The following is a 26316-nucleotide window of genomic DNA, read 5'->3' as shown; positions in this document are numbered from 1 at the left end:
TCCTAATCCAAATACGTGAATTCCCATCGTTAATAACACTAATGCCTGTTTAAAAACATTAGTTTTTCAGGTACTCAAGTGAAGGATGATGATCAAGCAATCGATTCGGACCGAACACCTAACGTTACGCTTCCGCACTTGAACCTCGTTTTGTTATTATGTAAACTCTAGTAGTTTATTTTGGAACATTGTTGTAGGTTAAACATGTAAATGTTTTTATTAAATGGGTTTCGAATCGTGAAGGTTTTTGTAAAGACTACTTTTAGTGTACTATGTAAAGCTTATTTGCTATTAAAAATGGGTATTATAAACTGGGTCTTACAACTGGATTTCTTTTGCATACTTTGTAAGCACTTTCCAGCACAGCTTCCAGATTTTCTTGATTCATGGGTGTTTCAGGGATATTTGGAACAACAGATGTTCCTGCTAACATTCCAGCTGCAAACACATTTGCTGCTGTTTTGGAAATGATAGGGTCACTTTTGGCTTTACCAGAATCTGGTGCAACCTTAAGTTTACCAGTATCATCTCCACCAGTGGTGAGTGACATACTCTCATCCTGGATTTCCTTATATCCTTGAATCATATCAATATGTGATTCTCCATAAGTTTTTGAGGTAAACACATTACCTTTTTCCAAATTTCCTTGATCAGTTTCCTGATCTCTATCTATTGAGATTTCATTCTCTTCCTCATTTTCTGATTCAGAGTTGAGATTAAACGCACTAGTAACCTCTTTATCAACATCAGTCTTTTCATGTTCTAAGTTGTAAGAAACATTAATTGAACTTTCTGATTTTGTTTGTTTTGAGTGAGTATCAACTAAAGCAGTTCTTGAGAGAGATGTACCAGCAATATGAGATTCATTATGATGTATCACTTCAGTTGCTTCAATATCAGTATTATCAAAGTGAGTTTCTTCATAATGTTCTTCAGTATCTTCATGAGTTCCTCCAGCAATATGTGATTCTGCATAGTGTTCTTATGCTGTCTCTTGTTGCATATCGAAATCTGGATGGATTCTTCCTTCATGAATTTGTTCATCTTCAGCATCATCTGACTTGTTTTCTGGTGAGTTGGTAATCATCAGAATTCTTTCTCCTCCTGCATCCTTTTTTTCTGATGATCTTGACTTTTGTGCTTCATCTCCTTCTAGTGATGAAGAGCAGTTGAAAACTTCTCTGCTGGCTCTTTCTGTTGTAGAGTCTGATTTGGTCAGAAGTGCTTCATGTTGTATTCTGTACTGTGAATCTGGTGTAATGAGACATAGCATGCTTTCTCGTAACTCAGGGATATCTTTGTCAGATTCCCATCCTTGATTGGAACTCCAGGCCTTCATGGTGTTTGATCTCCACATATTCTCCAAAATTGGAATTTCTATTTCTCTTGCAGCAAATGTTTCAGAAATGAAAATAGAAATTAACCTCGGATATGGTAGATGTGAGATTATTTTTCCATTTCTGGTGATGATTGACCTCTTGATCAGGTTGAAAATTTATGACCCATAATCAATTTTGAACCCAGTTATGAGTCCATACATGATTGTTAGAATAGCTTGACTGATTTGATCAGTTCCTCCTATTTTTGAGGTGAGACATTTGTTTAATACTTCCATCATCACCTGCCATATAGCTGACATTTCATTTCTTCTGATTGAACCAATTTTGTTGATCTTCTTGTTTTTGTAACCAAACCCAATGATAAAGCTTAATAACTCTTCTTTGCTCGGTGCTTCAATATAATTATCAAGAGTAGGTAGTTCGAGCCATTCTCTTACCCTTGCTGGGGTTAATGTTACAAAAACATTTTCCCATACATGAGCAAAGATTTGGTTTTCTTCAACTTCATCAAAAGTGTGAACAAATTGTTGTAATAGTTTTTCTGGTACTTCTCTCTCTTTTGTTAGAGCTCCTGAGATTGGACAGTTCATGAGATACTCTATCAGAAGTTGACATCTTACATCATATTCTGAATGCTCTGTATTCATCAGCAGATTGTTTTCTTTCATTGGCAGAAATTCTGTGTCTTCAATGAAAGATACATCGTGTTGAACAATTGGGATGTTGAGGTTTACTTCGGCCATTTCTGAAGTTTGTAAATTAGGGTTTGGAATTTAGGGATTGTTTGATTTTGAGTGAGGAACAGGGGAAGTTTTGGTTTGGTGTTTTTGTGCGAAATGTGTGATTTTTGAATTTTCTGCTAAGTGAGAGTTATATAGTGGGGGTTTTTAGCAGAGAGTTGTGGGTTTATGGAGTTGAGGGGATATGGAACGTGTCATGTAGTGGCGGTTAAAGGATCATTAATTATCTTTATTACCGTTAGATCGTGTGATGTGGGTTTTTGGTTCATAATATAACCATTGGATCGTGGGTATCAAGACTTTAATTGTAACATTCCCAAAATATTTATTTATATAAAATATATAAAAACTTATGTTATTAAAAGGATATACCATGGGTAAGTTGACTGATATAGGGTAAAATACACATATTTGTCTCGTGTAAATTGTATAATTATTGTATAGTGTTTTATTTGTTTTTGTTTAGTTTTAGTATTATATTATATTATTTTGTGTTTGGCTAGGTCCTGGTGCAAATGGAGCGAAAACGAGTAATATGGAAATGACCAGCCAGTTGAGCAAAGTAGAATGCCAGTGTCCGAAGTAAAATTGCCGATATTTTCTTTGATTGGGCCGAGCTCATTTATCTCTATATTATCTAAAGTAAAAAACCAATTTATATATATATATTATTATGGAAAAAGTGTTAGACACATAAAATAGTTTGGACGAATTTGAATTAGAAAAGAATTAGGAGGCTGCCATCATGATTATTTATTCATTGGAGTTGGAGTTCGAAGATCAAGAAGGAACATATTATTATTCTATGGGCCGTGATAGGGCCAAGCCCATGCACACACAATTAATTGGGCGGCACGTAAAAAGGATTGTTATATATTTACGCACCATAACATCAGACGTGAAATTGGAGACGGCTGGACATCAAGTCGACATCAGACTTGAGGAGAGAAGATCAGACGATCAAGAAGCAAGGGACGAAAGTTAATATTGTTTTGCAAGAAATCAAGCTTTGGAATCATTGAGGTCAAGTGGGAAGCTTAGAGATCAAGAAATTTACGGGTTCTACCTTACGATTTCTTTTATTTTCTAGTTTCTTGTTTTTACTTCGATGAATTCTTGTTTGAGATTTTGTTTGATTATTTTTAAGACTATGTTTCTTGGCTAATTTTCCAAACTACCTAGGCTTTGACAATGGTTTAAATAAAGTTTGGATTTTTATTCGGTTTTTTGCATGGTTTATGGATTTTCTTGTATTGTAAAAGCTATGGAATTTTAACTTGGTGTATATGCATGCTTGATATTTGTTTTATCGCTGTTTATTGCTTCGTATAATCCTTGGTGACGGTCTATATCACATAATAGGGTTGTGCTAGGGTTCTTGATTTAGGTAAGTGTCTATATCACATAATAAGTCATTAATCCTTTAGGGTGAAAAGTGCACAAGTAACCTTAGAAGTAATATTTGGTAATTTAATAAAATCAAGTGTTCTGCTAATCTTGTCGCTGTGAGGCTCGAGGTTATTAATAGGTCTCGGTTTGGTTTATAGCTAGGTCTAAGAAATTGGTCTAGTCCTTAAACATTCTCTTGTCTATTAAACCAAGATTAAAATCCATAGTTGCCTTAGACTTTCGCGCTGTGAGGTAGATTGTCTTATTTAGGCACTTTCAAGAAACTAGAGGATTGCGAGGAAATCTAGAAAACCGGTAAGCGTAACAGCCTAGGTAGTGCCACAAGAATCACCTTGAGAGGGATTGAGGGGCTTAGTTGGTATCTTAATAGGTTTAGCATTTAAAGATCTCGGTTCCATACCACAAAACTATCGAATAGAAATCCATCCCGAGTTAAGCTTGCGTCTAGCCTAGGTAGTCTTCATTACCACTGGTCAAAACCTTCGTTCGAGTTCGTGTCTAGTCTTTTAGCATTATTTTAATATTTTATTTAGGACTTTTAGAAACCCCCAATCAATAAACAATTAGTTAAAGTCCGTGTCAGTCTTAGTCTAAATAGAGTCTTAGCGTAATCATTAGAGTCTCGTGGGTTCGATACTCGGACTTACTTTAGCTTTACTACATTGATCGGTACACTTGTCGGTTGTGTGGTTTTAGTTTTAGATCGAGTCTAAGTTTATAAATTTAAAGCTTAGAGTGTCTAGATTAGGGTTAATTTTAGTTGTTTTTATTACACCACTTTTAGCACATCATTGACCAATGGAAATATGAGATATTTTGGGAAACGTAGGAACCATTTAATTAAATTATAAAAATACATTATATTTAAATCTACTCTGTTTTTAATGAAACTTGGTTCAAAATGTAGATAAAATTATTCTCATTCTAATGGCATATTTATTTTTTTACAAAACGTCATATATTAGAAGTTATAAGCGCCAAATGAGTGAAGCAGTTAAATTAATTATAATATATAAATTAATAAATAATAATAATAATAATCAAAAATATCATTTAGTAAAGTGATCGATTTTTTTGAATAAAATAATAAATAAAATCAAAGACTACATAAAGTGTTCGAATTTTTGAATAAAATAATACATAAAATCAATACTCAATTTGAAGTCTACATACGTGGAAGATGCAGTTAATGCCAACTTGCTCCCTAAGTCACCAATGTAGTATACTAGGTTATCACCCGCGAACTTCGCGGGTAGAAACATTAACTTTATATTAATCGAACTATGTCATTAAATAAAATAAAAATATATGTTTTCAAACATAATTTTTTTATAATTGTTTTGAATTGAAAGTTGTAGTCATTGGGTTGCGAGTAAGGTCAGAAACTTCGGACAAGAACCAGAGGCAGAAACTTGCCTCATTCAATGACCCAAGAAACAAAAAAAAAAAAAACTTTTATTTTTTATAATAAAATATACGCATGGAGTTGTTCGAACCTACAAAACAAACTCATTTAATTAAATTTAGAAATTAATTAAAAGTTTACATAAGAAAATATAAACAACAAAAACTTTATTAATTAAATATACATTATTTATTTTTTTAACAATCATGACCAATCGAAATATAACAAATTAGTAACATGGATATTAATATAGTGTTGATTGTTCCCATTTTCAAATAATCACTTGCTTATTAAAAAAAATCCATTAACTTTGAAGGCATTAAACTGACTTGCTAATGGTATTCATTCATACCTAATACGATACGTTAATCAATAAATAAAACACACACACTAAAAAACCATTCAAATAATAATGTTGAGTAAATCATTCAAAACTCTATCCAAATGTATGCCATTTAGTACTCAATGGTAACAAAACACACAACAAAGTGAAACCATCATGCTGCCTCCTGCAATTGAGGTGCCTACATAAAGAGATACTGCAGAAAACATAGATTAAACTAATCGCTCTTAACACGATACATTTTTCGTATGAAATGAGCGAAACTTAATCTTCCAAGTACCTCGAATGGTTTGCCGGATCGTTCAAAATCCAGTATGTTTAGAGCAACTTCACAGCTCTATGAAACAATCGGCTCTGGATCTTTGGAGAATTCCTCAAGTAGAGATATACACTGGTCATCTACAAAAATGGTTTATTAAGGTCAAAAACATAAAATTTTTCATAAAAGTGTCCCGAGTCAACCCAACAGAGCCGTTTTGACCCTAAAAACCATATTTGACTACCTACCCAACATAGTCCATTTTCCACCAAATGTTATTAAAAAGTATAGTAGATTTTAGAAGCATGGTTACCTTATATTTTTGGTTTTAAAAAATGTGGCAACTCTCTCTCTCTCTCTCTCTCTCTCTCTCATTTTCTTTGTGTTAAATTGTTTTTTTTTCCTTTTCCTTTCAGTTTTTCGTTCAGTATATAATTCAGTTTATAACAACCTCTCATTTTTTATACTTAAATGTGAATCTAATAAGTTCTGTTCAAACTTATTTGTCTACAATCAACAAAATCTCATATAACCAGCAATTTCATGCGCAATCAAAGGTGTCACAATCAAACACAGACATCAATAAATCTACACATTTTCTCAAAACATAATCTCTAACATCACTAACCTGTATCAATAATTCAAAACCCTAACTAATGTGTTGCGCACTCACTAATATCTGCTACACACGTCTCACTTATTCATCTTCACAACTTCAAACACATCTTATCTAATACCTTATGCCAATCAACAAAATCTCATATATCAATCAGCAATACAATGCACAATCAAAGACCTCACAATCAATTTCAAACATCAATCAATATACAAAATTTCTCAAGACACAAAGTCTAATATCACTAACCTGATGCGCTACTACTCAATAATGTGTCGGTGCCATGAAAAACTTCATAACCCTAACTAATGTGTTAACTTGCCAAGGCTCAAGGCTGTATCTTATCCCAATGTTGTTTGTTCGACGCATCGTCACAAATCTAACAACCGAGTCAATCAAACTATTAGCTAAAAAATTAAAATAATGATTGAGTTCAAAATTTAAAATTTAAAATCTGAAAATCAAATCACTAATATCTAATCTCGTAAATCAAGCAAACTTATTAGGAAAGTCTAACCTTGCCAAGCAAAACCAACCAACATGGTACCAATTTCCAGCCATAGCAAGCATATCTCTGTCCAACATAGTTGCAGCCAAAAACTCCGGACCATCCAAAATAAACACCTAATGAATCAAAATAAAAAAACATAAACCTTGAATATTACTCAATTTATGACTACTATCCCACAAAACAAAACTTTGTCAACAAATTATACTAACTTATGCAATGGTAAACCATAAAAATAACAAATTAATTTAGATGATTAGCCTTGCAGAAAACCCAAATCGGGAAAGTTTACCTGAATTGTTAACGAAAAAAATCAGACTCAGATTGGGTTACTCAAGCGGATATTAATCACTGGAATAAGATCTGGTATCAAACATAAGAGCACACATGAGTTGATTAACGGAACAAAATGGTGAGGAAAAGAATATACATCAGTTAATCGAATAGAGATCAATTTCCCATAGGATCCCATTCAAGATATATAGATATATAGATATAGATAAAGAAATGTGCAAGATATACCTTTCCTTCAACTTCTCATAGGATCCCATTCAAGAGTTCCTTGTAAGGGAAGGAGTCTGAAAGAAGTTTATCACCAAAAATTACAAAACACAGTTTGAATTAGATATGCAACTCGAGTACAAAAACAATAGTCGAAGACTCGAATCATTCCTAAAATTACAAATAATATAGTCAAAGCATCTCATAAAAAAATCAAGATTTCAAAGCATTCAAAATTTAAAATCAAACACAATAATGGTTTACTTCAAAATTTAAATTTAAAATAATGATTGGCTTTAAAATTAAAATTTAAAATCTGAAAATCAAATCACTAATATCCAATCCCATAAATCAAGCAAACTTATTAGGAAAGTCTAACCTTTCAAATTTAAATTCAATTTACAGATTCGAAATTTAAAATCAAACATATTAATGGCAAACTTTCAAATTTAAATTTAAAATAATAACTGACTTCGAAATTGAAAATTTAAAATCAAGCACAACAATGGTTTACTTCAAAATTTAAATTTAAAATGATATTGACTTCAAAATTTAAAATTTAAAATCTGAAAATCAAATCACTAAAATCCAATCCCGTAAATCCTACTCTGTTTTTAATACATTATATTTAAACCTACTCTGTTTTTAATGAAACTTGGTTCAAAATGTAGATAAAATTATTCTCATTCTAATGGCATATTTATTTTTTTTACAAAACGTCATATATTAGAAGTTATAAGCGCCAAATGAGTGAAGTAGTTAAATTAATTATAATATATAAATTAATAAATAATAATAATAATAATCAAAAATATCATTTAGTAAAGTGATCGATTTTTTGAATAAAATAATAAATAAAATCAAAGACTACATAAAGTATTCGAATTTTTGAATAAAATAATACATAAAATCAATACTCAATTTGAAGTCTACATACGTGGAAGATGCAGTTAATGCCAACTTGCTCCCTAAGTCACCAATGTAGTATATATATGAACTGCATTCCAACAATCAGAAGTGCACAACCTCTCTCTCGGCCCTCCTCTCCCTCTTTAAATTTTATTTTATTTTTAGTTTTAAACCTATAATAATAATAAAGCCCAACCCTGTTTTAAGTATTTTAACCCTTGATCACTGATACCCTGTCCGACTGACGTAGGGCCCCGTAACGTATGTCAAGGCTCTGCTTAAATTCGTTGGGATTCTGTCTCGTGACGTAGGGATAAAATAGAACTGGGTTACTATAGTTAATGTGAGTGCACTATATATTTTATTAAATAATCCAGGAGTTGTACCCAAAATATAACAACCCTCCCGAATATTTTTCTGACACCCTACACTTCCTAAAATACACCCCGTATGTGAAAACCGAGCCCGAAATACAATATATTATTAAAAATAATTAAAAACAAGAAAATATAAGTTTAGGCGGGCCGCGACAACCCTCACCCTTAGTTTACGCGGGCGGTTTAAAGGTTAAACCTGATTCCTTTGAGTTTTTAAGTCTAGGCGGGCCGCGTAAGCTACCCGTTAAGTTCATGCGGGCTGCGTGGGATCAAAAGGTGGCGCAGCCCGGTGATGACACGTGTCATCATCGTGGCAAGCCTAGTAGATGACCCGGACAAGCTACGCTGTTGACCAGCGTTGACGCGGGCCGCGTAGGCCTTCGCCTACATTTACGCGGGCCGCGAGAGGACCAAATTCAGGCCCTATATAAGAAAGCCTCGGGATTTCATTTCCGTCGTTCATTTCTTTCTCTCTTAAGCGAATTTTTGAGTAGTAGAGATAATCTACGGGTATTATACCCCCCCTAATAAGCGAAGCTCTGCCTCGTTGTAAGTATCATAACCCCTGGATACGTATTAGATACTCTGCCCGATTGATCTAGGGTTCCGTAACGGCTGTCGTGGTTCTGCCCGACGTAGTCGTTGGAATACCGTCTCGGGGAGGGTATTACTAATGTTAAAATGAGTTATTATACTAACACGTGTGCATTGTTTATTTAATTACATTATAACCAGGGAATCACAAAGGAAAGCCCTATAACAGCAATGTGAGTAATCCTCTTTTTGTTAACTGTTTTTACAAAACCTTGCATACTTTTCCCTGCGAATAACAGTTATTGAGTATTTGTAAAAATACAATTATAGTGGGTATGTTGGGGTTTTGTATACAAAATTTGTTACCACCTGGTAAAGGAGTAACATTTCCACAAGTTGAGTATGACAGTACCACTGATGTTAATTGTTATATCTTGGAAACAAATGTAATTGCGGATCGCCCTCAATATTGTTTACCATGAAATGGAAAGCCAAATAGAATCCAGTTGGACAGCACTGAAGGCTTGGAAAAGTGGCAATAAAGTTACCTAAGAATAAAATAGATGTTTTGTTAAATAAAATAGGATTTATTCCTATAAAAGTGTGTATACTGAAAACTTGGGTTTTACCCATGTGTTTAATGTTATAAAAATATGGTGGTTTTACTCTGATAAAACATTTCCTAACTACGGTCCTGATGAAAAATTCCGCTGCTAAATCAGACAATACGCGATACCACCGAAACTGGCTCACGACCGCCCGTTTCTGTGTTTGTATAAGGGATCGGGGGTTGTGACAGAAGGTGGTATCAGAGCTATGCCACTGGTCTAAGCCAAAGAAGTGTTCTGCTGACACTTAAGTTTTAAATTCTGTGTTAGGAAATAACTTATGTAATTATGTGCTTTATGTTATTTGACTATTTGATAGCCTACAGTAAGGGTAAGCAAAGAATCTCGGACATCTATTGTCAATTAGATAGTTCACCAAAATATAAGGGAACCTTATTTCAACCAAATCCCTCAGGATACTCAGCAGATATTGAGAAAGGAATTTTTATTCGTAAGGTATAGTCTGAGAAACCATTTACCACTAAGAAGAAAAGTAGAACTATTAGAAAAGTCAAGAGAAAATAAAGAAATCACAACCAAAGGAAGTAATAATTAATAAGCAAATAAATACACAAACTCAGGAAACAGGCAATAATCTACCATGGGAAGATGAATTAGATGAACAATGGGAAAATCTCCATATGTTAGCCACTACAACAGTAAATATTAATTTATATTAAATAGTTGAACCGTCAAACAAGTACCAGTACCCATGTCACCTATGAGCCAGAAACTTTAAGGGAACTTTGCCCATTAAATAAACAACCTAGTAGAGGAAAGAGATAGAATAAACCTTACATAAATGCATGATACTCCTATAATATAGATAGACTAAAATAAGTTACGGATGCATAATCACTAGTATATTTTGAACTCCAGTTGTAGTTTGTAATAAATAAATATATATATATATACATATAAGTCGCAATCTATTTTTATGATTGTACCCAGATGTTTGTACTAGAAATTTGTCTGTTATAATTAATGCCACCTACTCAAATAATATCATAATATACATCAAATTAAGTTAGTTATTAACAAAGAAATCATGTTTATGATTCTCTTTTGGAACCAATCATTTACTTTGATTTAAAACATATATTGAAATATATGGTATAAAACTTTAAACCTTCGTGATTTTAATAATATTATTTCAAAATAGTTTGTATTTATGTAAATAAAACCGAAGCTATTAAATTAACCAAAAGGATTTTAAGAATTAATTTAAAAAGATTGCTTTAGTGAATCGAGCCAAAGTAAGTTTTAAAACCCAGGTGTACCAATGGTTTGTAACCAGTTGACCATAAGACTTCATACTTTCATAATTTTATGAAATAACTGATGTTGGGATCACTTGTAAAAATTTCTATTAAAATAATTAGCGATAAAATAAATGGTTAAATGAATATGATGGGTAATCATAAAATCATTTAAATTTTTGAGATTTGGGTTGGTTGGACTATGTAGAAAGGCCTAACTAAACGTTGAAAGCATTTTTACAAATATTTAGTATTAAGATATGTCTAGAATAGGTCCCATGCCTGGAAATAATTAATATAAGATTAACTAGTCATATTAGTGATAGGATTGTGTATCCTAAATTATAAAGAAAAATATTCGAGTCAGCTGGCTGATGTATAATAGTTAAATAATACAATATTAGTAAATAAGTTGAGTTGATAAATTGGATGTTAAACTTACTTAAGTAGTTTCGAAGTTCTCATACTTAAAAAGATTATAATAAAGATAAAAGAGATGAGATTGAATTATGATTGGGTAAATAATGAAGATGGAGATTCTCATAAAATAACTGTGGTAATAAAATATCAATGATGTAACCGTGACACCAATAAATTTTATAAAGCAGGTTACGTGAATCTATACAAGATCTATTTAGTTAAATATTTGAAAAATAAATCTCGAATATATATATGAAGTAAAGTATTAATCTTAACATATTTTGAATATAAAATAGACATACTTTGATAGTATGGGATGAAGTAAGCTACAAAGGGCAAAATAATCGTAAATTAATGTTATGTGTTTTAAGCTTATACTATTTAATCTTATATATATCCGCTATATTATTATAACTAAAGTTTCCAATTACAGAAAGTAATTTATATGTATAATATATATATCTCTTGGTAACCCATAAATACAATGTCATGGGTCACATATGATTGATTCAAAAGGGAAAAGGTAGGCATGTGATAATTAGAATAGATATATAGATGGTTACTTGAGAAGAAATTATTAAGGTAATATAAATAGTGAGCCTGGTATAGTTTAACCCATTAGTTAAAAATGAAAATTTTCTTATGAGTCCAGAAAATTTATATTTTGAGTAATTTATTTCCCTAAACTTTTAATTCCAAAATATTGTATTTGACATACTACTATTATAAAAGGATAAATAAAGTAATGGGAATAAGCTCGATGATGGGTACCATCGATTATATAGTTGTATTGTTATAAATTAAAGATATTATAAAATAATTTAATATCATACATATATGTGTGTGTATTACATAAGTTTAAATATTAAACTAGAGATTTGAAAATTTCGTTTGTTTCCAAATAATAAATATACACATCTATATACATAATAGAATCTCTTGATGGTATACACAATAAAATATCTTCTGAAGATAAAAATAAGAGAAAATAGCACTGGTAATTCTTATAAAGACATGAAGCCATTATAAAAATAAATCATGAAACCTATTATGTTTTAAAATACCATATGTTTCAATAAAATATTTCGTGCATCGGAATCTCATAATATATAAGCATGAATAGAGTTGGCTGTAAGCATACTTATTACATTGAATCTAGCTATAGTATCAATGGAGACAATGATATATTTGAAATTCCATTCTCCAACCAAAAGAAAACCACAACCATAATAATATCTATGCTTAAATGAAAGAGTTAGGATATTGATATTCACTGGTAACAACCAGGACAGTATTTAGACTTGAATCTAAGAAAAATGCCTTAGTATAAAGCTTTGAGATAAGCCAATTACTTGCGTAGATAAAGTGTGATGGTTATTAGTATCCCGTGAGGATGATGACTAGAACAGTGACTGTATGATAAATAAGCAATAACACCTGCCCACTGTTATTTCTTGTTTATTGGTACTACTCGATTCTAGAATATGATCCATCATGAGAATATTAATTTCTTTGTTTCTTGATATAAGTCAAAATAAATGATGCAAATCATGATGTGAGAAAAAAATTATGTTTATGGGAAATACAATGGTAACTACCTCTCCGACAAGTCTGGGTATGATGTGGTATACACTCCAGCTTGTCCGGGTAAGATGAGGGTACCTCTCCGGCAAGACCGGGTGAGATGGGGTATATGTTATGATAATGAAATTCCCTAAATAATACCATGACCTGATGTCTGACCTGTTTTTGGAAATATGAATCTGTTAAATACATTGACCCGATGAATGGTGTGTATATTATAGTATGTGAAATATATGAATATATAGATATGTATATCTATGAGGAAATCCAAAGAGCATAATGATTGACAATTAGGGATAAATCACGAACAGGTGTGTCAATGATAATTTTAGATTTAATCAAGAATCTCTCGTATATGTTTATAATTCCGATATCAAACACTATTTCGTTTGATCATCAGTCTCGAAACTCGTGCGACAACGGGAACCCTATAAGTTGGGACGCCATGGAAAGTATAAGATTTCCTTTTGCGATTATTCATGCATTAGGAAGCCTGTAACCAAAAGTTGTGCTAAGACACACAAAACATCTAAAAACTTATAGAGAGTCGTTTTACCTTTATTAAGAGCTCTTGAAAAGATAAGAGTAACCATGACTAGATATACTTACGCGAACTCTCTTCCCCTATAACTCTACTAAGATTTACCATTCGGAACCCTTAAATTTATTTGAAATGACAGGAAAATATACCTAACTGATAAATCTTTAGTTATACCTCTTCAAAGTTATAGAAGTAAATGAAGAATTTAAATCCATTAAAAGATCATACAAATTAAAGGTAAGAATCTCAAAGCATAGAGAATAGTTCTAGTCAAAGTAAAGTGAAATTCAAAAATAAAGACCAGAATATACCTAGAAGCTAAAACTAACTAAATAATCATCCATATTTCAGGGAATCTCGAGGACGAGATTTAAAACAATGTGGGGGGGGGGGGATGTAACATTCCCAAAATTCTTATTTATATAAAATATATAAAAACTTATGTTATTAAAAGGATATATCATGGGTAAGTTGACCAATGGAAATATGAGATATTTTGGGCAAACGTAGGAACCATTTAATTAAATTATAAAAATACATTATATTTGAACCTACTCTGTTTTTAATGAAACTTGGTTCAAAATGTAGATAAAATTATTCTCATTCTAATGGCATATTTTTTTTTTTACAAAACGTCATATATTAGAAGTTATAAGCGCCAAATGAGTGAAGCAGTTAAATTAATTATAATATATAAATTAATAAATAATAATAATAATAATAATAATAATAATAATAATAATAATAATCAAAATATCATTTAGTAAAGTGATCAATTTTTTTGAATAAAATAATAAATAAAATCAAAGACTACATAAAGTGTTCGAATTTTTGAATAAAATAATACATAAAATCAATACTCAATTTGAAGTCTACATACGTGGAAGATGCAGTTAATGCCAACTTGCTCCCTAAGTCACCAATCTACTACTTCTAATAAAGCAAAATAATCTTTAGCCACTTGTCATTAGCTTAACCCATCAGTTGACACATGGCTTTGTATTGTTTCCCTAATTTTTCTTTTGAGCGGCAAATTGAATACACGCTTTGTATTCTTTGTTTCTCAGACCAAAATAATTTCCTAAATCCCACACAATCATTCTCTCATCTTCTCTCAAACCACAAAAGAGTTTCCATCTGATCAAAAACCCTAGATCTATAACGCCGCACATTTCATCTTCTTCAATTGATTTCTTCAATCCTCTTATTTGATGAGTCGAAGAATTCTTAAATCGGTAAGTTTTTGGCCACAATCCTCCAGTTTTGAGGTTACTCTGAATCACAATTCTCTGTCGTATCTTGGTGAATCGAAGAATTCTTAAATCGGTAAGTTTTTAGCCACAAATACGATCCATCTTATTGTCTAATTCATCCGGTTTTTGTATTCGTTATAGTTCGATTAAAGTTATATTAATGTTTTTGTTCAATCGTAGTGTGGATTTTGGGGGGTTTTAAAAATTCGGAAACCCTAATGTTGAAGAACGATGGTACTGTATGTTTGATTTTTGTTTAATCATTTTTTTGTAGTTGATTCATGCATTTTGATTCTGATTGGATTTTGACCTAATAAGCTGCTTCTTGAAACCCTAGAATCTATCGCCGTTTTGTTCATCACTCTATCTCATGTTTGGTCAATATTCAACAGGTATTTTCATGGTCGTCGTGTGCGTTCTAAGCACCGAAAAAAGCCTCCAAAATGGTAAATCTATATCTTCAATTTGTGAACAATCCTTTTTTAATTTATAAGTTTTTTATGCTGAAGGCTATGGTTCCGACAAGTTGATCCTGAGCAAGTTGCTAGGCATTGTTCATCTCAGTTCGATATCTCTACAGAGCTGGTGCAAGTTGCAAGATCAGGCAATTGGAAATTTGTTTGAAAAAAAAACCCTTATATTTTACAAAAAAAAAATGGTATCAAGTTGCATATCTATTTTTATTCATATTGTTGTTTTTACTTTATAATACAGGTGGGAAATTTGATTTGATTGCAACAGTTAGTTGCAAGTGAGTTATTGATTAATGTTTTTGTGCAAGTGTTCTTATGGTTTGTATATTTATCATCTTCAAACCAAGTTTATTGAACATGTTTTAATCCAGTCTTTTGTACATTGGTTGGAAATGTTTTCCAGCTCTCAAAATCAAAATGACCTGAATGGCCTTCCAACACACGACTCTTGGTAGGGCTATTTTTGGAATTGTTTCAAATTTTGAAGAAATTGATCGTTAGAATTGATTGATTTACTTCAAATTCAAATGCTACTCAATTAAGAGCATTAAACCTCATTTAATTGACATAATTTGAATTTGAATTTGATTTTGACTTTGATTTTGATGGATACAATTATGAGGATTTTACTCTAATTTATTACAATTTTGCCATATTTGACTATTTTTCCTTTTTTTGGGATTTTGTAGGTGGATCTTAAGTTGAAGATATGTAGAGGTGCTTCGGTTTGAAAAATTCTTTTATTCGAGAAGCTAAATCTTATTTTCATGGTCGTCGTGTGCGTTCTAAGCACTGAAAAAAGCCTCCGAAATGGTAATCTATATCTTCAATTTGTGAACAATTCTTTTTTAATTTATAAGTTTTTTATGTTGAAGGCTATGGTTCCGACAAGTTGATCCTGAGCAAGTTGCTAGGCGTTGTTCATCTCAGTTCGATATCTCTACAGAGCTGGTGCAAGTTGCAAGATCAGGTAATTGGAAATTTGTTTAAATAAAAGAAATAGCTAGAAAAGCATGTCAACTGCTTCATTTTTGTTGCATACAACAACCTTCTAAACAACATTAATAAAAAAATGGTATCAAGTTGCATATCTATTTTTATTCATATTGTTGTTTTTACTTTATAATACAGGTGGGGAATTTCATTTGATTGCAGCAGTTGGCTGCAAGTGAGTTATTGATTAATGTTTTTTTTGCAAGTGTTCTTATTGTTTGTACATTTATCATCTTCAATCCAAGTTTATTGAACATGTTTTAATCCAGTCTTTTGTACATTGGTTGGAAATGTTTGCCAGCTCTTAAAATCAAAATGACCTGAATGGCCTTCCAACACACGACTCTTGGTAGGGCTATTTTTGGAATTTTTTTCAAATTTTAAAGAAATTGATCGTTAGAATTGATTGATTTACTTCAAATTCAAATGCTACTCAATTAAGAGCATTAAACCTCATTTAATTGACATAATTTGAATTTGAATCTGATGTTGACTTTGATTTTGATGGATACAATTATGAGGATTTTACTCTAATTTATTACAATTTTGCCATATTTGACTATTTTTCCTTTTTTGGGATTTTGTAGGTGGATCTTAAGTTGAAGCTATGTAGAGGTGCTTCGGTTCGAAAAATTATTTTATTCGAGAAGCTAAATCTTATTTTCATGGTCGTCATGTGCGTTCTAAGCACCGAAAAAAGCCTCCGAAATGGTAATCTATATCTTCAATTTGTGAACAATTCTTTTTTAATTTATAAGTTTTTTATGTTGAAGGCTATGGTTCCGACAAGTTGATCCTGAGCAAGTTGCTAGACGTTGTTCATCTCAGTTCGATATCTCTACAGAGCTGGTGCAAGTTGCAAGATCAGGTAATTGGAAAATTGTTTAAATAAAAGAAATAGCTAGAAAAGAATGTCAACTGCTTCATTTTTGTTGCATACAACAACCTTCTAAACAACATTAATAAAAAATGGTATCAAGTTGCATATCTATTTTTATTCATATTGTTGTTTTTACTTTATAATACAGATGGGAATTTCATTTGATTGCAGTAGTTGGTTGCAAGTGAGTTATTGATTAATGTTTTTTTGCAAGTGTTCTTATGGTTTGTATATTTATCATCTTCAATCCAAGTTTATTGAACATGTTTTAATCCAGTCTTTTACATTGGTTGGAAATGTTTGCCAGCTCTCAAAATCAAAATGACCTGAATGGCCTTACAACACACGACTCTTGGTAGGGCTATTTTTGGAATTGTTTCAAATTTTGAAGAAATTGATCGGTAGAATTGATTGATTTACTTCAAATGCTACTCAATTAAGAGCATTAAACCTCATTTAATTGAGATAATTTGAATTTGATTTTGACTTTGATTTTGATGGATACAATTATGAGGATTTTACTCTAACTTATTACAATTTTGCCATGTTTGACTATTTTTCCTTTTTTGTGATTTTTTAGGTGGATATTAAGTTGAAGATATGTAGAGGTGTTTCGGTTCGAAAAATTCTTTTATTCGAGAAGCTAAATCTTATTTTCATGGTCGTCGTGTGCGTTCTAAGCACCGAAAAAAGCCTCCGAAATGGTAATCTATATCTTCAATTTGTGAACAATTCTTTTTTAATTTATAAGTTTAAAACATCAACTTTAAAACATCAATTGTTTCAAATTTTTGTCAAACTGAAGACAAGCATTTGTTAATGATTTACTTTGTATTATTAATGCCACATGATCATCTAAACTTTTAATCCTAATGATTGTCATTAGAATAATATTACTTATATGTTTAACCAATCATATAGGTAAAGCAAAATGTACCCTCGGTTGGCACTTCCAGTTTGAAGAAACATATCATCCCGAAGAAAGGTCAAACATGGAATTTTCCCGTAGATGCTAAAAATTTTGACTTTACACGTAAAGGAGAATATAGGCTGGTATGATTTTTCGTTTCTTAAACTTTCCATTTACATTTTAGTAATTATTAAATAATTTTAAACAGCTTTGATTTTTTATGTACGTTGTTAAATGCAGCGTCTTCCTGTCGAGGTTGCTAATCGAGCCGGATTTACGAAGAAGAAACATTCATTGAAAGTTCAGAACTTGGAAGGACATGTTGTTGTTTACACAGCCAAGACTGAAAAAAACGAATGTGCGAAACGTTATTCGGTCGACAACTGGCAAAAATTTATGGCTGACAACAACTTGATTGATGGTGTGATGCTTGATTTCACCTTTGTTACTTCAAAAAACACCATAATCTTGAGAAACGTCCGATCCGGTTAGTAAAACTTTATATATCTATAATTCGTAGTTAACTGGTGGTTGATATAAACTAAGCTGTTGTTTGTTGGTTAACGTTTGTGTTTTGAACAAGCACTTTTGTTTATGTTTATTATCGTATGCGTTGCTATGCTACTCATTGATGTTTTCAATATGTATGTCTATAACTTAATTATACCATTTTGTTTGTATGAAGTGATACTGGATTTTGTTATGATAAGTAGTATATATCTTCTAAATGTTACCTATTAAAATAAAGATTAAGTTTCAATCATGATATGAAGCCATGTTATTTAAAGGTATTAATTAAATTTAATTGGTTTTGGAAATCAATATAATCTCTCCGGTACATATTGTTTTTAAAATTTTTTTTCCTAATTTATGTAAAGACATTATAATTATAAGCATAAATCTAAGCAATGTAAACATCTATTATTTTACATACAACCCACCTAATAATTTTACAACGTACTTTAAAAGGATATTTGGGAAACAAGTCATTTGGATATAATGTTTTATTTGATCAATAAAGACACATGAATATTTTTTTACACAAACAATTTGAATTTCCAAATTAATTTATTCTTAAAAACAAACAACTTGAATTTAAAAACCACAATAACTTAAAATTTAGTACTTTCTTTTATTTTTTAAATCAAAGTATATATATATCTTTAAGGTTTCGAATTTGTTAAAAAACTTAACATTAATAATTTATATTGTATCTTTAATTTTTTTCGTTTGTTAATATAAATTTATAAAATATTTTGTAAATCAAACAAACTATTGAAATTTGTCTCTGTAATTTTGAGTATTTCGTGTATGTTTACCAATGTATACTCCATAGTCGATACATAGATTTATTTTTTAATTTGAGGTAATGATTTTGTTTACAAATTGACAATGTATTATTATGAAGTAAAATTTTACCTAATATGTTTAACTTTTATAGTTTAAAAAACCACTTTTATAGTACTATTAACATTAACATTATTTTTGGGAACTGCTTAATCAAATAAATTTGATTACCTTGATTTGATTAATTTAGGCAGAATCAAAAAATTTAAATTTCAAATTTCATTGCTAAAATTTTTAACCACCATCTATTATAAATACTTCTCTTTCATTTTCTTTCATTCACATCTAACATTTGGAGTTTCTGTGAATCGAATTACGATCAAAGGTATGGGTATTATCCATTTCATCATTCATCAATTTATATTAATATCGACCTAACATATTATGCTTTCTTTTCATCTGTTTTTTTTTTGGTAAATTTTTTGTCTCTAATCATAGATAGAAATTCTGATCAACATTTTTTTAACATATACATAAACTATTTTATTTGATTTGTTATATCTATTGTAACATATACATAAACTTTTAATGTATATTACAATTACAATTCGTATTTGTTGTTCATTTTTTCATTGTTATAATGACATTATTATACATATATGTATGGTTTAAAGTAACAAGTAAAATTAACGTTCTTATATGTTTTAATACAGTTTTTAAGATGGTTACGTGTTTCTAATATTAAGGTTAATTGCCTTTATTGTTACACATAATCACTTTCTATTATAAATTTTTAGTCTCATCACAGATAGAAATTCTGATTATATTTTTTTAACATATACATAAACTATTTTATTTCATTTTTTATATCTTCCATTGTAGCAAAAGTATATCATAAAATGGACAAGCTTGGGTCTGGATTGATTGTGGATGAAATTTTCACAAGACTGCCTGCAAAAGCTATAGGACGTTTCAAAGGTCTTTCCAAATTTTATCGTAACGTACTGTCAAATGATAATTTTGAGATTATGCATTCTCGGCGAATTCTAAGTTCGCTACAAAAGAAGCTTCTCTCCTTAAAAGACAACTCAATTGTTGTTGACAACATAGTAGGCGGGAATTTGCAAGCCGATACAACCAAAACAATAATTTCTCCATTGAATGTCCATCCTTCTTTCTTACGTGTTATAGCGTCATTTAAAGTTCTGCTATTAATTTGCAATGAAAGGTTTTGTTGTGAGCTCATACTTTGGAATCCAACAACAAGGCGCTTTAAATTTTTGGCCGATGACTACTTTGATCGTAATTTCGAGCGAAACGCTGATACTGGTGGAATGTACTTTGACGACTCGAACGATCTCAAATTTCTTCACATCAGACGTTACCGTAATGTTGTTAATGCTCGAGTTTACTCACGTCGTCGTGAGTCATGGAGAATGATAAATTCATTGAACGTAACTAATTTTGCTTCAACATATTACTCATGGTCTCCCGGAATTTATTCGGGGAAAACATATATTTCATGGTTTCCAATTATTGGTTTCCACCAGGTGAGAGACACATAGTAGCTTTCGATGTTCTTTCCGAAACTTTCAGCACTCTTCCTTTTCCCGAGGTTTTGGAAGTGAATCCTTGGCAAGGACATTTTTTGAGCATTGCAATGAAGCTGCATGTGATTGTTGTTGGACGGTCTGATAAGCTATTTGCTGATTTGTTCAAATTTGAAGATGAGGCTTGGATCAAGGTGTTTTCTTTCAATACGCCTCATATTGTTGATTATCTTGAAAGGCGTCGAAGGACTAATATAATTCAAGACAACAAGTGGCTCATAACAAGCATTTGGGGTGATATTGTTGAAGTTGACCTTTGCAACGGATCTTTCAAGTACCTCGAACATGTTGATGACTACACTGGTCCGAAAGGAGCCTTATTTATCGAGACCACTATGTCGCCTATAGTTTAGAAATTTTTATTTTATTGTTTCAAGTTTTTTTTATATTATATCCTTCTTAACTTGAATAACTAAAGACCTTATTATATTTTCTTTTTTCATTGGTTTAATACAACATTTGAAGTTATATGTTGACCTCATTTCTTTTTTTGTCGGTTTGTAATATTTAAAAAATAATGAAGGTTTCATATACAAATATTTAATGTGTAACGAACATCATGTAGATGTATTATTGGGACGTGCTCAAATCTCTCAAAATATTAGGCTTAACAAATCACACTTTAACGCTTCTATGTTTAAATTATTTTATGTGTTTAATTGGTGTTTAGCCACCCGCGAAGCTCGCGGGGTCTTAGGCTAGTGTAGTATATATACGAACTGCATTCCAAAAATCAGAAGTGCACAGCCTCTCTCTCGGCCCTCCTCTCCCTCTTTAAATTTTATTTTATTTTTAGTTTTAAACCTATAATAATAATAAAGCCCAGCCCCGTTTTAGGTATTTTAACCCTTGATCACTGATACCCTGTCCGACTGACGTAGGGCCCCGTAACGTATGTCAAGGCTCTGCCTAAATTCGTTGGGATTCTGTCTCGTGACGTAGGGATAAAGTAGAATTGGGTTACTATAGTTAATGTGAGTGCACTATATATTTTATTAAATAATCCTGGAGTTGTACCCAAAATATAACAACCCTCCCGAATATTTTTCTGACACCCTACACTTCCTAAAATACACCTCGTATGTGAAAACCGAGCCTGAAATACAATATATTATTAAAAATAATTAAAAACAAGAAAATATAAGTTTAGGCGGGCCGCGACAACCCTCACCCTTAGTTTACGCGGGCGGCTTAAAGGTTAAACCTGATTCCTTTGAGTTTTTAAGTATAGGCGGGCCGCGTAAGCTACCCGCTAAGTTCACGCGGGCTGCGTGGGATCAAAAGGTGGCGCAGCTCGGTGATGGAACGTGTCATCATCGTGGCAAGCCTAGTAGATGACTCGGACAAGCTACGCTGTTGACCAGCGTTGACGCGGGCCGCGTAGGCCTTCGCCTACATTTACGCGGGCCGCGAGAGGACCAAATTCAGGCCCTATATAAGAAAGCCTCGGGATTTCATTTCCGTCGTTCATTTCTTTCTCTCTTAAGCGAATTTTTGAGTAGTAGAGATAATCTACGGGTATTATACCCCCCCCCTAATTAGCGAAGCTCTGCCTCGTTGTAAGTATCATAACCCCTGGATACGTATTAGATACTCTGCCCGATTGATCTAGGGTTCCGTAACGGCTGTCGTGTTTCTGCCCGACGTAGTCGTTGGAATATCGTCTCGGGGAGGGTATTACTAATGTTAAAATGGGTTATTATACTAACGCGTGTGCATTGTTTATTTAATTACATTATAACCAGGGAATCACAAAGGAAAGCCCTATAATAGCAATGTGAGTAATCCTCTTTTTGTTAACTGTTTTTACAAAACCTTGCATACTTTTCCCTGCGAATAACATTTATTGAGTATTTGTAAGAATACAATTATAGTGGGTATGTTGGGGTTTTGTAGACAAAATTTGTTACCACCTGGTCAAGTAGTAACATTTCCACAAGTTGAGTATGACAGTACCACTGATGTTAATTGTCACACCTCCAAAATACCACATGCATAAACCCCACGGGACGTGTGACGTACCAGGACCCAAGCCACTAATCACATTGAACTCAGATATATGTTTAAATAAAACTTTCATTCATTAACATAAAGTATTACAATCGTTACATGTCATTCATTGTATACAGCGGAAGCATAATTCATTTGTTAAGTGTATCGTAAAACATGTGTATATAAACCATTAAGCTTGTATTGCGTTTCCATGTATCTCGACCCATGACCACTCCAGCCTCACAGACAGCAAGTTCCAAATGATATAAGCCTATAGACCTGCAAGCATGCAGACAAGTGTGTCAGAAGACGCTGGTGAGTTCAAAGTTTTGTTAACGCGTTTAGTTACCAGATGTGTGTATAAAACAGTTCAACGATTTGTTTTGATGTTGTTATTTACTCGATTACCGTATGTGGCTACTAGATGTGTTTGCCCAAACCCCAATGCCTCTATCAAAGCATTGGTCAAGTGGTCAAGGTAATTAGTTCACGCCCGTCCATTCCGGCCCGGTGTGAGGGTGCCAAACCTAATAGCGCTATCAACTAAATACCTCGTTGCCTTCTCAGCAACACGGTAGATGTAAGGGGTCTTATAGGATAGATACTGAGTTTAATAACCAACATCCCAGTTTAATAGTTTACCCAGCATTCCTTCCAGGAACGTTTACCAAATGTCCCAAACCACCGGGACGCATGCTTAGAAAAGAGCAGTGAACTCACCTTAGATTTGCTCGGTATTTAACAAGTTACTTTACCCGTTCCAAGTTGGTCAACCATACCCTACCGTGGTTACCAAAGGCAGTCAGTTTCATGTACACATAAATCACATACATGTTTCATAAGTTGTATACAAGCAAGACATACATCGTTATGCAAGCTGTAACAGGAAATCATTCAACAATCCACTTCATTTTAAATCAAGTATATTCGTGTCATATGCAAGTTCATGTTTTGCTAATCACCTAATGGTTAGGCTTGGTGCAGGCATTAACGCATTCAACAACTATCATGCAATATAGGTCATCCACAGTACTGAACCAGCAGTTCGGCTCACACAAGAGTAGACACGCAGATCCAAAACATCTAACCACATAATAGTTCAGAGCATTAAACATCCAAGTGTATGTGTGTGTATGTGTGTCTGGCCCAAATAGATGTGCGAGTGGCCCAATACAGGGGTCTGGCCCAGACACGCTGTGAGATCAGGGATGGGTTGTGCGACTGAATGGTCTTGTGCGATTCGAACAGCCTTGTGCGAATGGGACATGGTCCGGCCCAGAAGACTAGCCCAACAACAACTTGCACGGCCCCTACTCGATCGCACAACTTGTGCGATCCGAGCACGGCCCAGCTGACTTACTATTATGCAAGGCCCAAACATTTTATGCAGCCCATACACTTGTGCGATCCAAGACTACTTGTGCGACTGGGATCCCTTGTACGATTGGGATCCCTTGTCTGTTGTGCAATTACAGATTTGTGCAATTAAGGCTAGATGTGCGATCCATTAATTTAGCAGTTACCCATCCCCACAATTTCGACTCATCAGTTACACAATCAAAACAATTTCCCTAAATCATGTGACCCTAATTATCATAGCAATAATCCTCATCATCAACCATTCAATAGGATTGCCTAGCACAGTTACAACTTCAAGATTCATTCATCATACTAACCCATCTATGAATATGTCCTAGCTTAAAATCATTGAACATCTACTCCATAAGCTTATTAACATTAATTATCCTCGTAGTCACTAACATTCGAATTGATCCAGACATCATACTCCACTAACCATATAACCCGAATCCTTATGTAAATCGTGATCATGGATTAACATATAGTTCATCAATTAGCACTATAGTGTTTCTTTGTTTTATGTTGACTTTGTACACCTCCATTAATCATCGAGTAGGCAACCTACAGATTGCTCATTCTAGTTGTTTAATAACAAAACCATGATCAACCACATAATAAATCATTCATTAACACATAAACATGCATACATGAATCAACATGGTAATACACTTACTATCATGAACCCTAGTTTTCATGTAGATTCATAGAAATCACAACATCATGTAACACAATCATTCAAGAACACTAACCAGAATATTCAAGTGGATTGATTGGATCGATGGAGGGAGTTATTCGACTGAGTGCTGCCGTCGCCCAAGGAGGAGAGGAAGAGAGAGAGAAGTTTAGGGTTTGGTGTTATTTGTGATTAGCAAAATTATCAAGGCTACACCTCCCGTTATGTGTGTTTGCGCATCAAAGGGTGAGCCAGGCTCACTAGATTGGGCCGTAGGCCACAGCACAAGTTTGGGCCGAGGTTTGTTGTTCACAAGATGAAGTATGTGGTCGAGAGTCAGGTGTGCGATCCAAAAGTGTTGTGCGATCATGATAAATATTATACACACGTCTCATAGCATTCACACATCACATATAAACAACTCGAATCATTCAATCACAATTAATACATCAGTCATTCAAGTAGCATTCAACCAAGTTATATCAGAACACAGGAAGGCTTGAAATACGAGTTGTCACATCATCCCCAACTTGAAATAAATTTCGTCCCGAAATTTGATACGCAGTATCAAAGGAGTGGGGTGATAAATCAGGATAGACAACTCAAGCTGACTGTGGATTTTTCTCGGGTACCACATCATCCCCAACTTGAAAGGGAATTTCGTCCCGAAATTCGCTAGCGATATCACAAATTGCTTCAACCGTTTGAACAATCGAGGATACTAGAGTTTTATAAAATCTTTGCGTTCCCACGTGAACTCCGATCCACGTTTTGAGTTCCAGTGAACTATCACGATTGTAAGTCGACTGTGTTAACGATGGGTTCCTCAACCAGGGTGCCACAAGTGTTTCACTGAACACATGTTTCTTTAGGTTCGAGACATAAATGAAATCGTGAGCGTTACCTAATTCGTCAGGTAAGTCGAGTTTGTGAACCATGTTACCGATTCGTTCCAGAAGTCCGAATGTCCCAACGCCTCGTAAACTAAGCTTGCCACGTTTTCTATAACGTACCGCACCCTACCAGGGTGAGACTTTCGATTATGACACGTTCACCTACAGCGAACTCCTAGTGTTTCCTAAGCTTATCAGATCTTCTGACAGTCATGCGTTGCCGTCAAACAATTCCCGGTCCGAACAATCTTCCCAAGAGGTTTAAGTACAAGTCCTGAATCTGTGATTAAGTTGTCACCTACCTTAGCCCAACAAGGAAATCAGCATTATTGTCCACACAATGCCTCAAACAGAACTGTCTAAATACTAAAACGGTGACTGTTGCAGTAGAACCCAACCAAAGGTAGATGTCCTTCAAGTTCTTACCAAAGTTAATCACACACATGCTCACAGCATGCCTTCGAGTGTCCGGATGGTTCGTTTACTTTGACCGTTTGTCCAACGCTCATGTCTAGATGTGAGCCAAGGGTGTTGTGTGTTGTCCGTCATAAATCAAACATAGATCATAATCAGAGGTAACATGAGTTGGCACCTCGTGCCTAAAAGTCGCCTCCCCCAGAGGAATATTCACAAACCGTG

At 33.1% G+C, this 26316-nt stretch overlaps 1 long non-coding RNA gene across 1 annotated transcript; it reads right to left on the bottom strand.

The window, feature by feature from the left end:
* Window positions 1–6652: 6652 nt before the first annotated feature.
* LOC110905862 lies at window positions 6653–7185 on the bottom strand. Its single transcript, XR_002573481.1, has 3 exons — window positions 7144–7185; window positions 6914–6984; window positions 6653–6737 (listed from the first exon to the last, which is right to left on the bottom strand). It is a non-coding gene; the product is annotated as an uncharacterized LOC110905862 (long non-coding RNA).
* Between the last annotated feature and the right edge of the window lie 19131 nt (window positions 7186–26316).

This window comes from Helianthus annuus, chromosome 14 (genome assembly GCF_002127325.2).
Source record: "Helianthus annuus cultivar XRQ/B chromosome 14, HanXRQr2.0-SUNRISE, whole genome shotgun sequence".
Lineage (NCBI taxonomy): Eukaryota > Viridiplantae > Streptophyta > Magnoliopsida > Asterales > Asteraceae > Helianthus > Helianthus annuus.
Note: the sequence above shows the minus strand (reverse complement) of the source record. Positions and strands in the feature narration are given on the sequence as shown.